At 32.2% G+C, this 18750-nt stretch overlaps 1 protein-coding gene across 20 annotated transcripts in view; it reads left to right on the top strand.

Moving 5' to 3' along the window:
- Window positions 1-18750, top strand: part of LOC145255000 (uncharacterized) — a 471291-nt gene that overhangs the window by 302027 nt on the left and 150514 nt on the right. For 3 of the 20 annotated variants that reach the window (XM_080113927.1, XM_080113924.1, XM_080113911.1), the window contains exon 1: window positions 904-1557. The exons of 16 other annotated variants lie outside the window; for them this stretch is intronic. The gene's annotated coding sequence lies outside the window, so the exon portion shown is untranslated. Of the gene's footprint in view, window positions 1-886; window positions 1558-18750 lie in introns of those variants that run through there. One more of the 20 variants, XM_080113931.1, reaches the window with a different exon arrangement.

Below are 18750 nucleotides of genomic sequence, written 5' to 3'. Positions count from 1 at the left end.
CTTTCCAATAAACCGAATATAATATTTTAGACAAACGGTTTTTTTTATTCACGCCCCCCCCCCCCTATTTTTAAATGTCTATTAAAAAGTAAATAATTAATTTATGTGCCAAAGTTTTATATATCACAAATTGAAGATAAAAGATAAATAAATAATATATTCTAATTTAAAACAAAAATAAGTTTTTTGGAAATTTACCTGTAAAGTCCGAAGTTTAAAACCTTTTTTTTTTAAACACGCTGTTCGTATTTTTTTTTTTTAATGAAACCTTGGTCCTTGTTCCTTTAATTAAAAAAAAAAAAAAAAAAAGGGAGGGGGTTGAATTACATTTTTCGAGTAGTTATATAAGCTTGGAAAGACAGGGGGATCGAATTATTCAATATTTTTCACGAAGTTTCTGACACACCTAGTGAAACAAAACACTCGTGTTTGTAGGTATAGAAATAATTGTTAATGTTTATTTGTAAAATATTATACACACACTTTTATGACTTCTATTTTGTTATTCCTGCTTCCGTTCGACAACGGGTAGTCCTGTACTCCTGTCCTGCTAGTACAGTATATCGGTGCCCTTTCTTCATTACTTGTTGAAAAAAGAATAAGGAAAAAAAAACCTCTACGGAAAGACTGGGGAGAATTGAAGAATGTCTTGGAACTTTGAGTGATGGCGGTGACGACGACGACGATCGCCACTTGTGTTTCAGATTGCATTATTTGTGATGGTCAGAAATCAATACCGCTCCCTCCCTTTCCCTTCCCTTCTCCGCTACGTTTTGCTTCTCCTCCTCCAACGTGCAAGTACGCACGATTCCCGGGGAGGATGCTACCATTTCCATCTCCTCTTCCCACTTCCACTTTTCTCTTCCTTTTACGCCTCCTCCGCCACACCCCTGTTTCCTTTTTAAATTGTCGTTGTTGTTGTTGTACATGAATGTCAGTAAAGAGAGAGCTGACTCACATGCGTTTGCTGCTAACGGAGTTTACGGATCTGCTTCTGTTTTCCTCTTGTTTGTTTTTTATGTCTCGCTTTTTCTGTCTTTCTGAGAAAAAATAAATAAATAAATAAAAACAAGCACTTTTATACTCATCACCTTGGATATTACCACAACTAGTACCCACCAATAACAGGAATATTTAAAGAAGAAGAAATAAAAAAAAAAAAGAAAGAAAGCTATAATCGAGTGACCACCACCACGGCTATCCCAGATGGTACCCCCTTTCTAATCCTGGGTAGTTTTTCACTTCTCTCCGACATGGGAAGCGAATTTTGTTATCGCTATGACAGGAGTATAATCCCATAACGTGGCTTGGGTGGTCCTTTCTGATTTGTTGTCAACGTTTCCCCATCGATCATCTTATGACGACAGGAAAGTTACCGATTTCCATGATGTCAACATGCAAGAACGGGGTTTCTTCTTTCTGGTGGAAAAATATAAGTTCTTCTTAGCTTCTTCTTATTCCTAGCGCCGGTTGGTTTGTACCATTTTTTTCCCATCACAGCAGCAACAACAACAACAACAACAATCAGGCAAAACAGGATTTACTAAAAATTCCGATGTAAGTAAAATGCAACGTACATTTATGATTCGCGTAGATATGACTATACTTCAATTGTCACTGACAGTTTCGTGCCTCACTGAAGTCTCTCTCTCTCTCTCTCTCTCTCTCTATATATATATATATATATATATATATATATATATATAATGTGTATATATATATATATGTGTATATATATAGCCTGACGAATCCTCACGAGGAAAATTTTTTGCAGCGTAATTCTCATATATATATTTTAAAATTACTACCTATCTCTACATACGTATCGATCACTGTCGAAGTAAATACTTTCAGTATTTACTTAAAATTTTATGTAGATTAATAATAATAATAATAATAATAATAATAATAATAATAATAATGCAAATTCATCTGCAAAGGTTAACAAAATAGGTCGAGAGTACTGGAAACCTGGGGAGACTTGTTGTCCCTCAGATTCCAGAGAACAAGTTGTTTTCAAAAAGATATCTTTGATGGCCTGTGTGACTACTCCTAGTGAGTAAATGATGATAATAATAATAATAATAATAATAATAATAATAATATACCATGTTCGTTATTATTGGGCACTTTCACCTCATAAATAAGGCAACCTATTAACTTTATTACAATATGTTTTGTATATTTTCTTATTTATGTAACAGTATGCCAGTTGACAACATACACACGTTTTGTTATCAGTGTTGACACTAGAATAAATTTCGTTGGTTGCTGGCAGTTTCATGCTCGAAGCGATCAAAACTATCAGTCGACCATGGAAATTTAAAAAGGGTGTTTACATTGATGCAGCTGCAGCTTGTATGTGTACTGTCTATTCTGTTTTTGTTCTATATAAAAATTATAATAAAATAATCTTTTTAATTATATGTAAACACATTTTCGCGTTTATGAAAAAATAAATAAATAAAAATAACTTAAATCTTTGCAAATCTTATGAACACACGAACTTTTTTAAAAAAATTGTTTTTAATCGTTAAATTAAAACTAAACGTATTTTTATTGGTTTCTTATAAAATAAGTAATTAACTGATAATTCTCAGTGTCCGTGCGTGCTCCTTGCTCCTATAGCCTTAAATTCTTTAAACTCATATTGATGATACAATAATTATTACTAACACTTTTTGAATGTGAATTACACGATATGATTTTTTTTTATTTTGTGTCATATTTTTTATTTATTTATTTTTTTTTTTTTTTGCATTGTCAACTTCTTGGGTTCGACAGCCGTGGGGTTAGCGACATTTCATTGGGGAACGGTTAAAATCCGCTTTCTTTTCATATTTTTAATCATTGCGACGTATATATATTTACGTAACGTAATGATTTAAAAAAAAAAAATCTTTCGTAAAACGAAACTTTAATTTACTCGAAATATGAAGTTTGTCATTTCCTCACACGCATTATGAGTACATGAAAAAAATATAAACAAAAATTGACTACAACTTTTTAGGCAAAAAATTAACGAATTAGAATGCTAGTTTTTTCTTTCTTTTTTTTTTTAACTATCTGTAGTCAAACCAGTTTTTCAGTTCGCCAGTAAACGATTTGCGTAAATATTAATGATGACTTTTTATGAATTTTAGATTTAAAAAAAAAGTCGATCTTCAAATATTTATATAAAAAAAAAGTGCAATTGTTTCAATTTTGGGAATATCTTCATTATAGTTTTGGCGCGGGGCGGGGGTTAACAGATTATTTTCTGTGATCACTTTAATCATTTAAGAGACCACTACCACTGATCAAACTTGGGTCGAATTTATTATATTCATGTAGTTTTAGATATTCAAAGAAAAAAGAAAGTTTTTGCTTTTGTTATTGTTTTTTGTATCTGAGGTCATTTTCTACCCCCCCCCCTTCATACAACCCTGCTGTCGAACCGGTTTTCCGACGGTCAGCAGTGTTTGATCCATATTTAAAAACATGGAAATGTAACACGGAAGTTTTTTATTATTATATATGCCAACCGAAGTTCCGTTCTTAGCAATCAATCCGACATACCAGGCAATTGCCTTTGAACACCAGGCCCTTTTTGGTCTGGATCAAGTATGATCTGGGTCTATTTGATGAACTTCACATTCCCAGGCACTACCACTTGTTGCAGAGGAGGAGATATTTCCAACCACCCGAGGCGCTCCCACTGGGCATTACTGACTTGTTCGTTCATTGATATACCCCTTTGGGAGCAGATTTTTTCCTCCCAACCTTCCGGCCTTATGCCATACTTTGTTGCATTTAGAAACATGTACATCAAACATAATTCATATCGTTGACCTATTTTAAAGTGATAAAGAGAGTGGGTTTTTTTTTTTTTTTTTTTTTTTTTTTACATAAACCAAAAATTGTTATGTTTCTCTATTTTGTTGTTGTGTATTTATTTATTTTTTATTCCGGATATTATTTAAAAAAAAAAAAAAAAAAAAAAATTTAACAATTTTGTGATATTTTCAGCCGCATCCACCAAGGAATTCATACATTGTGGGAGGAGGCAGGTATAAATTTCCAATGTTGACCCATAGTAGATGCATTAAAAAAAATAAAACTTTGATCACAAATCCTTTCGGTTTTAGTGACTAAGTGGGGGGGGGGAAGCAAAAGATTGCATTTATTTTTCTCATTTAAATGCATTTTCAGATGCCCCCCCCCCGCCTCCTCTGGTGTGGTGCGATCAAGAATGATCTTGTAATCACTGATGCTTGAGGGATGTAAACAATCATTAATCACTACTCCCCTCACCCAAGACTAAAGCATTTAATTTAGAATATCTTTGAAATTTTTGATTTGCATATTTCAGAAAACATTTCCAGCAAAGAGGGTGGGACAGACGAGTGTTTTCTGGGATCTAGTGAAATCATTTTTATTTGTTTATGCATTTTTAAACTTAAGGTAGATAACTCCTATTGTAGTCTTCAATTTTAGATAATTTATCCTCTCTACTGATTTTTTTACTTTTAGGTGTATATTTATGAATGTTTGATGTTGACAATTGTCTAGGTAGGACTATTTCTTTTTTTTTTTTTTTTTATAAATTGTAGCAGAGTACATTATTATATTGGCTATATAGCACGGTATAACAATAATAATAAATAAAAAAACTCATTAATCGGAAGCAAAGTTTGATTTGTTACTTAAAATGCTATTTGGGCCTGACTTTGATAATTTGATAAGATGACTTTATTTGAATTATAAAAACTGACATTAACCAAAACTGTTCATCGATTTGGGGAAATAACTAATTAAAAAGTGATTTTATGTTTGAATTAATGTTTCAAAACAAGAGTTAGGATTTACGGTTCCATTGTGATACTCGGCCACTGGAAAACATCAATTTTCACACACGCAACGTAAATTTTATAGAATTATTACTTTTTACTTCTACAGCTAATCCCCACCCAGTTTTCCCAATATTGCCTACATCAATCGGTCAGTCTTTTGTGAACATTTTGTTTTCATCGATAACTTTTCTTTTATTGGTAAAGAATTCAATATTTTTTAAGCGTCTTTTCAAAGTTATTGTATTGGTATTAATTTGTAAGGAATATGCTCCAGCTCCACAAAAGAAGATTCCAGCTACGATCGTATCTAGAATTATTTGGAAATTTAAGCACCTCTTGGAATGCGCCCGGTTAACAGCCCCTCCCCCAGTCTTATTGGCATCGGTTTATGTACTATTGATAAAATATTGCTTTATTGTTGGAAATCAGCTGTGTGTGTGTGTGTGTTTCTCCTTATTTCCTAATAGGTGCATTGGTCGTGTGCAGGTTTATATTTTTCTGCTAAGGCTATGAAGTCTGAATGCGCAAACAACAACACTATTGAAGTTTGTAAAAGACAGAATGTAGCCTGGATCCTGGCTTGGATAGGATGTCTGTATGTAATACTGTCATGTAATGTACTAATACGCATGCTGACAATTAAAATGTTAAAAATGTTGAAAATAAATGATTGCAGCGAATGAAAGGGTCATCAAGTGCTAAATTTACCAAAAGGGTGTATGAATGAAAAATGGCATGATAGTTGAACGGATTGTGTTAGCAAACTGTCTTATCTCTGGCTCAACTTGACTAACTTGAGCTGCTGTTTTATTTGGACCTAGCAGGGATACCTGGCATTACATTAAAAACAAACAAACAAACAAACAAGAGATTCAAAAGTGCGTGTGTAACATCTTTATATTAAAATTCCTATCTCTCTATCTTTTCCTCTTGTTTTTCCACATTCCTTCCCCCCCACCTCTCTTTTATTTTAGACGAGTCCATTTCTCTCCGTTGAAAATAATAATATACATCATTCACCTCTCCTTTATTATAATAGATAACATTAGAAATGGCTGAAAAACTGACCCATCAGGACGAAATGTACCCGGTCGTAAAATATGCTTAAATATTTTTTCAATTCGTACAGTTTTCATATTTATTACTACAGAGCCAATTCTCTATTGAATATTATATTATACCTAATATGTAGTACTGATTTCAAAAGTAAAAAAAAAAAAAAATGACTTGGGTACCATCAATTAGAATTGAAACCAAAACATTTTAACGCTCCAGCCGCGTTCTCTACCTGTTGAGTTATCAACAGATAGCTAAGAGAGATTTAAAATTAAAGCTATGAATGAATTTGCTCATGTGCAAAAGTAATAGAAATATGTCAGCAAATTGAAATGATCATTTTGCATCACAATTTTATTTTTATAAAAAGAAGTCACCACTTATCAAGGTCCGAAGGCCACTCAAGGATAAGGATTAATGAGTGTACAGTAATCAATGGGATAGTATCGTAGTAATCGTTAGTGTAAATTTGGTAAATTGAATTACTTAAGGGAACGGTTCATCAAAAATTTGTTTACGTTAGACTTGAATACTACCAAATTGTAGTCAGCTGGAAAGCAGCAAGCGAAAGAGTTCCACAGGCGTACAGCTTTAAGAAGCTTTGTTTATGGAATCTACATTTAGATTTAGGCACAAATAAAGAGTGGAAGGAATTATTGACAGTGGTTTCAGTTAGTACTGTATTTCTACCTCGCTGCAAAGAGTATAGCAAAAACAAATTTGGTTGGATGTCCTGTGCGAAGATCTCAAAATGGCCAGACTTCATCCTGACTGAGTCTTTGACCAAGTATGGCGGAGGAAGAAATCCAGTGCCTTCTTCCACCTCCTCCTTTTCAAAAAGGAAAATGATGATGCATCCTCCTCTAACTTGAGCAGACCTATATCATTATACCTGGTTGATATCAAGAATAAACAAACTAGAGCCATAAAAAAAGTGTAAATTCAACTGGCTATATAGTTTTACAGATTCCTACTTCAATGACACCTTAATTGCTTCTGACTCGAAACCCTACTTTGCAATAGCTTCAAACTTTATCCCCCCCCCCACCCCGCTTTTCTTTCTTTTTCTTATCCACATAAAAATTTATTTAGTTCATTTCTTCTTTTAGTGTTTATTTTATTTATTTTTGTTAGACATGTCCTTGCATCATGATGAGAAGCTGTGTCTGTTCGTCAGTCGGTGTGTCATGAATGTTGGAATCATATTTCCATTGTTAAGCATGTAGATATAATGGACGTATCTTAAGAATAATTGCGTCCTTTTCCTTTTCTTGTATGTTGTGTGTGGAGGGGGGGGTTAATATTTCACGTCCTTTTAAATTTATTTTGTACCTTATTATTTTTATTCAACGTGTACACCTAAACTTAAAAAAAAGTCCCGGCATTTTTTTTATTATTATATAGACAATAAACTGAAAAAGTGATGAATAAGCAAGTATATAACAAATAAATGTTATAAAAAAAAAAAAAATAATAAAATGGTAAAAATAAATAAATATCACCGTGACAGCTATAAGATAGATTTCTATAATTATTTTATCTTATTTTCGAGTTTTGAGCGATTTTCGAGACTCCAGCTTTTTTTATTTTTTTTTATTTTTTTATTATTTCACCAAATTATTTTCTTTTTAAATTGGATTTTGAAAGTAAAATTTAGTTACTATGTTATCATTTTGTTCATTAAATCTAATTGGATCAAATTGTTATAAAACTTTAATTTTGTTAACGTAATTTTTTCATCTCTATAAAATTATTGGATGCAAACAACTTCTCAAACTTTCAGACATAGGAATTTGCTGCAAATTTTAAAGCCAGAAATTACCTTCTGTTCAATAGTTTAAATATTTCGAAATCATTTTCAAATTTTGAATTGTTACAAGGTAATTCATTTTTTTTTCAACTATTAACTAACTTGTTTACCAAGAAACCGAAATGCATTTTGATAGATTTAATTTCGTAAATATTTTTTTTTATAAAAGTTCGTTTTAGTAATTTATGATATTGTCTTTTTTATTTCACTGAATAATTACTTCATAGTAAATTGCAAAATAGGTGAGTCACATAGAGGCGAGAAACGTGCATACAGATGGATAAAATGAGATAATTTTATGCGTAGATTTCTGTGTTTAATTTTACTTTTTCAAAATAATAATATACATCCAGAAGAATCAAGTCAAACATCTTAATCCGGCTTTTGAGAACTGCCCTAATTTCTCATGTAATCTTTGGGAAATGTTTATTAGCGCCCTTGATTTTAATTGTAAAGAGATTGTGTAGGAAATAGCAAAAATATATAAATCAACCATTTGAATATTTTGTGTAGGTGTGGTACAAAATTGTGAACTTTTCAGCAATTTACAATAAGTGTTCGATTTAATATTTACCTTCATCCAAACGCTTTCTTATTTGGGAGGCATTTTTACATTTTTGTGCATAGTTTTAATTTCTTGTATGATGGCATCTTTTAGTGTTTATACAGTTCTTATTTTGGTAATATAGACCACTGATCTAAGACGGCCTGATAACAAAAATTAAACTTCTAAGAATGTTATGGTATTGTAGAATATATATATATATATATATATATACACACACACACACACACACACACACACACAGCATTGCCTGATTGTAAAATACGCTTAAATATGATATTTTGATCAATGCAGATTTTGTATTTATTATTATATTGGACCCAAATATTTAAAAAGTTAAAAAAAAAAAAAAAAAAAAAAAAAAAAAAAAATGACTCGTACACCACAACGAAGAATCGAAACCAAAATGTTTAGCTTGGAATTTACTTTTTCCTTTGACGTTAATGCCTGAGCTATAAAGACATGTTTGCTGCAAGGTTAAAAATTAAAACATGAACGGTTATGCATGCATATTTGTAATGCCGTCGTTCAACCTTCACCTGGCAAATTCCATTTTTTAAATTTTCACACTTTTGCACTGAGTTCCCCCAGCTGAAACACTAATATAAAGTTTTGCATGGGTTCGATTACCCTATATATTAAGTTTTATGTATGTAGCCCAAAAACTGACAGAAGAGTTTGGTAGGCAAAATTGTTTAAACAAATACATATACACATACATAAATATAGAAAGGGGTTTGTGTTTACTATAACCTTATTATGCATGTAAAAATCATGTAGAATATCTTCATGAATATTTAAAAGTAAATTAAAGAGTATCATCCCATAAGAAAACCGAAAGAACTTATAGGGAATTAATTAAAATAATTAAAATAAATGTTTAAAAGAATATGCAAATTAGCTAGAGCTTTTGCAGATGAAGGCAATTTCACAACCAATATATAACAAAGTTGTATTTTCTTTTTAAATAAATAGAAAAAAAAAAGGTTTTTAATATGAATATCAATACACCAAAAGACCCAAATTTATAGGAATATATATATATATATGCAAAAATATTTTGCAAGTTTACAAACTAAATAATTCTGTAAACTTAAAACTCATATTTATAGGACAATCCTAACCAGATGAAAAAGCTCAATATTCGAGATATAACATTGATGTAAGAAATTCAATTTAAACTCTCTAAATTAGAATTTACAACAAATTTATAATTCGACAAGGAATACAAGTTGAAAACTTAAAATTTTCCTTATTCCGTGGAGTTTAAAAGAATGGATGTTATCCTCAGAGGAAAATAGTTATCAAAAAAAATATTTATAGGCAAGCTATGATTTTGTTGGTTAGCCCATAAATTGAAAACTACAAATTATAAAAGTCATATTTGTATGAAAGTTTATAGTAATGCAGAAATGTATCATGAACTATCGTAAATTCTAATTTATAGAGTTCAAATTGAATTAGATATTTTAGATATTTTCCACAAAATCATAACATATTTGGAGGTGTGTACTGAGAAAAAAAAAAAATACAAGTCTTAATAGGCAGGCAGGTTCGAACCCGTACCACGAAGAAGAAAAAGAATGTGAAAAAAAAATGTGACGTCTTTGCTGTTGCCTCCATTGCCAAACTTGAAGTGACAAAGGTTTAAATTAAGGTTAGTCAATTGAACAGAGGGGATGACTTTTAAAAATATCGATGAAAAAAAGCAACCCCTCCTTGTAGAAAAGTGCCCAGCTGAGGGTGAAGGAATTAATGTTTTTAGCCAATTTTTTGATATTTGCCGTCCGAAGGGTCGAGCTTCAAAATGTTACCGATCTTGTGAAAATCCGTTGACTCTGTCGAAAGTTTTAGGCAGACATAAATAAACAAACAAACATGCATACGTACATTTAAACAGACAGGTGAGATTTATATTATAGACTAGCCTGGGTGCCTGGCATTGCCTACGTGTTTGGAGGTGTGTGTTGAGCAAAAAAAAAAAAAAAAAAAAAAAAAAATATGCGTACCGCAAAGGAGGAAAAGAACACAGGGGGGGTGTAAATAATAACGTTACGTCTTTGCTGTTGTTTAAATTAAGGCTAGTCAATCGAAAAGAGGGGATGACTTTTGAAAATATCGTTGAAAAAGCGACTCCTCCTTGTAGAAAAGTGCCCAGTTAAGGATGAAGGAATTAATGTTTTTAGCCAATTTTTCGATATTTGTGGTTCAAAGGGTCGAGCTTCAATGTGATACCAATCTCGTGAACATCCGTCGCCTATGTCGAAAGTTTTAAGCAGGCATACATATATACATACACACATACATTTAAACAGACGGGTGAGATTTATATTATAGAATTTTTTTGGACAAGTAGGAAGTTGAGTGATTCTTATGTTTCTATTATAAATCCATGTGCATTAATTGCAGTCTGGCATGCGTTCTTCATCCCTTCTTTTATTCCTTACATCTCTCAGCTACCTTTCTTAATTCTTTATCTTCTTAGCTGATTTCTATCCACGTAATCCGATTAGAGAAAGTGGCATAACAGTTAGCAGCACAAAGTTGGCGTGCCATATTCTAGTTCTTTCTGGACTATTTCATTGCTTTCACTAATGCAAAATCTCTCGGCATTAGTGGCAAGTTTATATAAAAGGATTTTATTTTAGTTTTATTTTAGTATAAAATATAATAAAATTCTTTTATATATACTTTTTTTTTTTTTTGTAGCTTCGAACCAATAAAGTATATTGTGCGGTTTTAATCAATGTGACAATTAGCAATATGAATAGCGTTTCCCCATAAGACAAAGATGGCCACCTAAAGTAAACACACAATGTGAGTTCTTGTCTATGCTTCATTTTCCATATTACATGATGCATTTTTTACTTGTAAGAAAATTTCTATTTTTCTCTGATGAGTACATAGGGAAAAGTTCAATGTTAACATAAATATATTGATTGTTCCGTTTATGCGGAATAGATTTGTAAAAAATGTACAGAAGTTTGATATGTTGAAAGAATGGTTGGTAAGATAAATAAAACCATGGATTTTGGAGTATAGCAGAATTGTTATTTTATATATGCTCTGTTATATTTAGCAAGCATAGAGCTTTTAAATAAAAAGGATTGGTATACACAAAGAGTGAAATATAATCAAAAGCGTATTTTTTCTCAATCTCTCTCTCTCTCTCTCTCTCTCTCTCTCTCTCTATATATATATATATATATATATATATATATATATATATATATATATATACACTAGTGCCTGTAAGTATTCAAAAAAAAAATTATTATAATTGTAATAATTATGTCAGCCCCTTTAAGAAACTTGGTTCTTATTCTTGAGCACTTTAAAGTTAAAATAGAAAGGCGGTCATCTAAGCTCGCATGCGTAGATCATGATGTTATAATCATTAGATCACTATGGCCGGATGTTACGACATTTAAAAAAGAAATGTTAAAATTTCAACGATATTTCTCGCGGTTGATATTGGCCGTGAGGTTTGTTCCTTTGTAATAGTTAGAGATGGCTTCGTAACCGGGTTCAAATCTCCTGACCGGTAGTAATCATGTAACCCTGCACTGATGATTCCTGAAAGGATGAAACACTAGTGTCTGTAGGTATTAAAAAAAAGTATTGTAATAATTATATGTATGTATGTATGTATGTATGTATGTGTGTGTGATATTAGATAGTTTTAAGTATATAGAGTGATAAAGGGAGATAAAGGAGAGAGCGACAAACAGCAATTCACTACATGCTTAAATATAACAGAATTCTTCACATATTTTGAAAAAATCGGGGGATAGAATCGAAACCGCACACTCAGTTTTCAGTCTGATATTTTTCGGACTAGACTAGTCAGACATTCGTTAAGTTGACTTTTAAAATAACAATTATGAGAAAAGTCGGATATATGGATTTGAAATGTTTAGGATGTTCTGTCCCAATGTTTTTTTTTTTTTTTTTTTTTTTTTTTAGAAATATGGGCACGTAGATATTTTACACATAAAGGATAACATAGATATTTGGGAACATTTACATTGTCTTCCCTAGAGAATTTCATATACAATATAAATTTCATCAAAATAGGATATATTTGAAGTTTTAAAGGAGGTTCGACCCTTATAGCTCATTTAGGTTAAGAAAGCACTTGAACATTTGGGACCACTTCTGTTGATTTTCTAAGAAAATATTATAGATAGGATTTAAATTTTGTGAAAGTAAAATATACACTTAGACATTTAGAAATACTTCCATTCTCTTCCTCAGTAAATTGTACATAAGCATACACTTTTTTTTTTTTTTAGATTTTATATAGATCCTCTAACCTTCTATCTTTAGAGAACACACGAACATCTAGTTATGTATGTTTGCATGCATGCATGCGTAATTTCGATGCACGGGCTTCCACCACAGCAACTAAGTCATAAATCCACACAGATGATTTGTTTATAGTGGTGAAGGCTTTGTGTAGAACTGTGTGGTAAATAGAGAAGATTTACTGCAAAAGCGTGCTTGTCTGTCTGTCGTGCAGGCTGAGAAGGAAAAACAAAAAGATCCAAGATGGCGACTGTGGTATTTTAATGTTCACGGTCTCAAATAGTTTTCAAAAAATCGCGTCTCACATGTGATTTTGAGGTGTGCCCGGGCATCATAAAAGTAGGTTGCTGGAGGGAGTGGGCAGAAGCGTTCATACCTGTGTAGAGTGAACATCGTCAGACTTTTCCGAACTTGTTTACATTGGACTTGAAGGCAACAATATTGTAGTCGGTCAAGAAGCAAGCTAGCAGAACAGTGTTCCATAGGCGGGCAGTTCTAAGAAAGAAAGCGTTCAGACTTGTGTAGAGTGAACATCGTCGTGAAACTCAGACTTTTCCGATTCACACTTTTGGGTAATACTGCTAACCTTTGTCGATGCAGATGACTGCCACAGGACAGAGTATACAGTACGCCGAAGGTTTTTACATCAAAGTTTCCTTCTCCTAGATGTATGTCTTAACTAAGACTGGGGCTGCATCTCTCCCAGGGAATTAATGCGCCTCCTGATACCAACCTAGAAATTTCTACGACTCTGCGTGATACATACAGCGCCCAACCTCCTCAAATGGTTACCCATCTGGTACTGGCCAGGCTCAACGTTGCTTAACTTCGGTGATCTGGCGTGATTGTGAGATGTATGCCTAAAAAGGATGAGACATTTAATGAGTTACCAACTGTTTAACTGTGGAGATGCAAGTTATTAGGACACCCTATATTTTACACGGTGAATAGGTGGGGGTAGAGCGTTTAAAGTTTATTTCCAGAACAAAATGATTGTAAATTGTTGAACCCGATAAATTAACTGCTTAATCACTACTTTTACAAAGCTTCTTTTTTTTTTCTTTTTTTTTTTTTTTTTAACACTGCTTTTACAAAGCCTTTTTTTTTTAAAGAAGCAATTAAATAGACAATGAATGGGTCAGTAGAGGGATGGTGGTCTAAATTTTTATTTGCCGTCAACAAATGTGGCTTAAAAACTTAATTGTTGGATATTTTGAAGGTAATGACCGTTTAGAAACAAGTTAAGTTTAGGGTTAATTGTATTGCAAAATATTATTTTTAGGTGCGTCATAACTGGGAAAAAGTGCACTTCAAGTTAAAGTAACATTTACGTTAACCTGTTTCACTTAATTTTGAAGTAACATTTACGTTAACCTGTTTCACTTAATTTTGAAGTAACATTTACGTTAACCTGTTTCACTTAATTTTAAAGTAACATTATCGTTAACCTGTTTCACTTAATTTTGAAGTAACATTTACGTTAACCTGTTTCACTTAATTTTGAAGTAACATTATCGTTAACCTGTTTCACTTAATTTTGAAGTAACATTTACGTTAACCTGTTTCACTTAATTTTGAAGTAACATTTACGTTAACCTGTTTCACTTAATTTTGAAGTAACATTTACGTTAACCTGTTTCACTTAATTTTGAAGTAACATTTACGGGGTTTGTATTACTGTACACATAGATTCGAAAAAGTTGTCAAAAAACTAATATATAACAAATAAATGTTATCAAAGGCAAGATAAGTTACTTTTCTACCAAACTGGATATAATTTTCGTGTTTTTATTCAATTTAACATGTTTATTCAGCTCGAAAAACATGCAGTGTTTACCGATGTATTGGAAAATTCAAGATGGCGGCCGATTCTCTCTTTAACACGGTAAGTTTGGAAAAAGGTGTAATAAATAATAAACTAGACAAAATACTGTTAGAAATTCGCTCAATATATGTTACCGTGACATAACTTGACATATATTCGGTGGTTTTTAATAGTATTTTGTCTAGTTTATTATTTATAACACCTTTTCCTGAACTTACCGTGTTAACGAGAGAATCGGCCCCCATCTTGAATTTTCCAATACATCGGTAAACACTGCATGTTTTTCGAGCTGAATAAACATGTTAAATTGAATAAAAACACGAAAATTATATCCAGTTTGGTAGAAAAGTAACTTATCTTGCCTTTGATAACATTTATTGGTTATATATTTGTTTTTTGACAACTTTTTCGAATCTATGTGTACAGTAATACAAACCCCATTTACGTTAACCTGTTTCACTTAATTTTGAAGTAACATTATCGTTAACCTGTTTCACTTAATTTTGAAATAACATTTACGTCAGTTTTGCATATGACATGGTGCAATGATAAAGTTGTCGCCCTAAAGAAAACAACACTACAGCATTATTTTAAAACTTTCGTTGAAAACTCAATTCAGATAACTTGATTATGTTGTAGAGCTGACATCTATTCAATGTAGCCGTCTTCAGCCTCAATCATCACCTCAATACGGGTCCGGAACTGAGAGCATGGTTTTCCCATAAGCGCCAGCATAAGCTCGACGAATACTTGGCGGATGGCGGCGGTCAGGCTATCTTTGGTGTTTTGAGAGGTCATGTTGGTGATGTTCTCGACGTATGACGAAACTAGGTAGTCCAATGAGTTCAGGTAGGGGGAGGAGGAGGGGGTAAGTGAGAGAAGGGTACAAAATGGTAGCACTCCTTCTAAAGCCAACCTTGGGTCTCTTTGGACTTGTGGGCTGGCGCAGAGTCCTGCTGTCACACCCAGGGTCTGTCAGCGGCCACCTGATTGCACCAGAGAATCACCACGCTCTTCAGCACATCCAGGTACATTTTGGTGTTGACTTTCAAGCCAATTTTGGATTTAAACACTTCAAATTTTAGATGTAGGTTACCTGGAGATGAGTCAAATTATTTAATATATATATATATACATATACACATAGTTATGTACAGTATATAGGGCCCAAACAAAGCCAGGCTGAACTGCTAGTTTATGATATACGTACGGTCGTCATAGTTTTGTATATAATGTGTATACTAGGTATCAATGTGTGGGTGTGACGTGTAAACATACAGTAACATGTTATTGTTTTCAATTCCTCTTGCTCTTTTCTTTTCAAAACTGATGTTCTAACATTATTTTTGTTTAGCTATACAAACTTCATATTTAATCTAGCTAACATACTCGATTCTTTGTTACCTCGTGCCCCCCCATCCTGTTACAGAAATATGTAATGATTGAAGCTGTAAAACTTCGATTTAAACCGAGAACTAATGAGGACAAACACGTGTACACTATTGGTAATAATTATCCAGGTAGGATTGTAAGAATCAATAATACTTTAAAGTTGGCTGTCTACTTCAGCTAATAGATGGAGCTATAATCTGAAAGATTACGTGAGTAAACTGAAAATTAATCTCTTATTATTAGCGAACGAAACCCGTGGTTTGATGTTGCCTGGGGAAAATCGAGTACACCAAGAATTGCAAGTCTCAGAAGTAAATTAACCAAAAAAGGACTGGAAAGACTCTTTTTCATCCAAAATGCTAAAGCTTTATCGATGATATGAAAAATATTTGTAAAAAGTTATTTGATGAGGGAGAGGGAAGGAACACTTATTGACTTATTTGCATGCTTACATTGTATTTGTTTTAGTGTACAATCGAACAAAAGAATAAAATCGTTCACTTACGAACCGAAATACATTATGGTTGAATTTAATTTTGTAATGTGTGTGTGAGGAAGGACTTTGTTTTTAATTCACAATGTAGAACAACTAAATTGCAACCACCAGACCTTGAAAGACTCTTTTCATTCAAAATGTAAAAAAAATATATTCATAAATAGAAATGTATGATACAAAAATAAAAACAGTAGAGAACAAATAAATGAGATGTCCTTTTGCAAGGAAATATGCAAATTAGTTAACCTTAGGGCATCGATCACATACAAATGATCAGTATATTAGGCAGCTGTTCTATTTTAAATATGGGTAAATTTTTAATTTCTTTCCTCATTTACATTCACCTTTTAAAATGATGACTTTTATAGGTTTTTGAATATGCTGAAAACGAATATCACATTTAAATTTTCACAGACAAGTAGTTTTCTGGATATTAAAGCCATTTTTTTCTCCCAATGTATTACTTCATAAATGTCAGTGGTGTTCACCATTCTTAACCTGGGGAGGAGGGAGGTATTCTGTGACAAACATACTCATTAGTACTTTTCAGTTGGGGGGAAGGGCACATGACCACCAGTAAAAACATAATGGATTACATTGGATAATAAAGGTCTTAATATTCCGGAAACTACTTGTCTGTACAAAATTTAAATGCGATATTCGTTTTCAGCATACTCAAAAATCTATAAGCGTCATAATTTTAAATGTGAGTGTTGAGGTGGAAAGAAAGTTTAAAATAAAACAAAAAAACTAAATATGAATTTGGTCATTTAATCTCGCTGCAATGCAATAAATAGCTCAAGTTTATCATGGTGTGCCCATCTCAAGACGGGTTAATAATATTGAGGTATATCTGGGTTCTTTCAATGCGATGTGGGTGGCAGACCATGCAAAAGATTTTTTCAAATTTATTTCATCTTTTCTGAGTCAACTTTGTGTCTTTCAAGCGAGATTAAAAGCTGCAATGTTAACACCTTAGGTCATCAGTACTCAGGTGTTAGAATTTCCCCTGAAAACATGTCTCACATATATGTACATACATTTTTTTAATCAATATTATTAACCCTCACTCTTCACTGCCTAGCATTCATATATATATATATATATATATATATATATATATATATATATTTTATATATTTTATATATTTACTAGCAAGAGTGCCCAGCTTTGCCTGGTCATAAAATATGCTTAAATATAATATTTTAATTTTTGTAAATTTCATATATATTATTATGGAGGCAATTCTTTATCGATTATTATATATTATATTGTACCCAACATAGTAGTGATTTCAAAAGTAATAAAAAAAAAAAAAAATTAAAAAATAACTTGCGTGCCATCAGATAGAATTGAAACATGACCGTGAAATATTACCTCTTCCTTGTGTTATGAAAAAGTAAATTAGAAAACAGTATAAAGATCGTGTCAAGCTGGTTTAATGGTTATCGTACTTGAATCACTATCTTTAGGTTCTAGTTTCGATCTCAGCTCGAGTATTTTTTCTTTTTTTACTTACAAGAAGTGAACTGTTTAAAAAAAAAACATAATACTCACATGCACATGTCTCAATTTTTTTTTTTTTTTTTTAATTCATTTTTCTTTTAAAGGAATTCAACATTACATTTAATACCCACGGCATATCTATTTATAATAAACAAGAAATCTGCATTAACTAAAATATAATATTTATGTGTATTTTATGACTGGGCAACGCTGGCCGGCCAACTAGTGTGTGTGTGTGCAATAAATTATATATATATATATATATATATATATATATATAATCTCAGTAAGTTTATGCCCACAGAGTATAATTAGCTGATTCTTAACTGTATTTATATAAAAGTGCTCAATAATAAATAGCCATGAATTTACTCTGGCCAGCGCTTGTATATATGTCGCCCAACTTAAGAGTATGGTTGTATACTATTGTTACTACCAAACATCCATATCCAAAGTAAAGATTGCTGAACAAATCTTTTGTATCTACTGAAACCATTAGTATCAATATAACTAATCGAATTATTACTGTATAGTATTATCTATAGTATACATCTCACCTGTCTGTTTATAGGTATGTATGTATGTTTGTATATCTGCCTAAAACTTTCGACAAAGGTGACAGATTTTCACGAGATCAGTATTGTTTTGAAGCTTGCCCCTTTGGACGACAAATATCGAAAAATTGGCCAAAAACATTAATTCTTTCACTCTCAACTGGGCACTTTTCTACAGGGAGGGGTCACTTTTTTCGCCGATATTTTCAAAAGTCGTTGCCTCTTTTTGATTGACTTATTAATTAAAATTTAAACCTACATCACTTCCGGTTTGGCGATGGGGGCAAAAGCAAAGACACCACATTTTTTTTTTTTTACTTTCTTTTCCTCCTTTGCGATTTGGGTTCGAGCCTGCTCGCCTACTACCACTTACCCAGGCTAGTCTTATATATATGACAACAAGCT

The sequence above is a fragment of the Euprymna scolopes genome, chromosome 3 (genome assembly GCF_053919585.1).
Source record: "Euprymna scolopes isolate OS-2025 chromosome 3, ASM5391958v1, whole genome shotgun sequence".
Taxonomy (NCBI): Eukaryota; Metazoa; Mollusca; class Cephalopoda; order Sepiida; family Sepiolidae; genus Euprymna; species Euprymna scolopes.
Note: the sequence above shows the minus strand (reverse complement) of the source record. Positions and strands in the feature narration are given on the sequence as shown.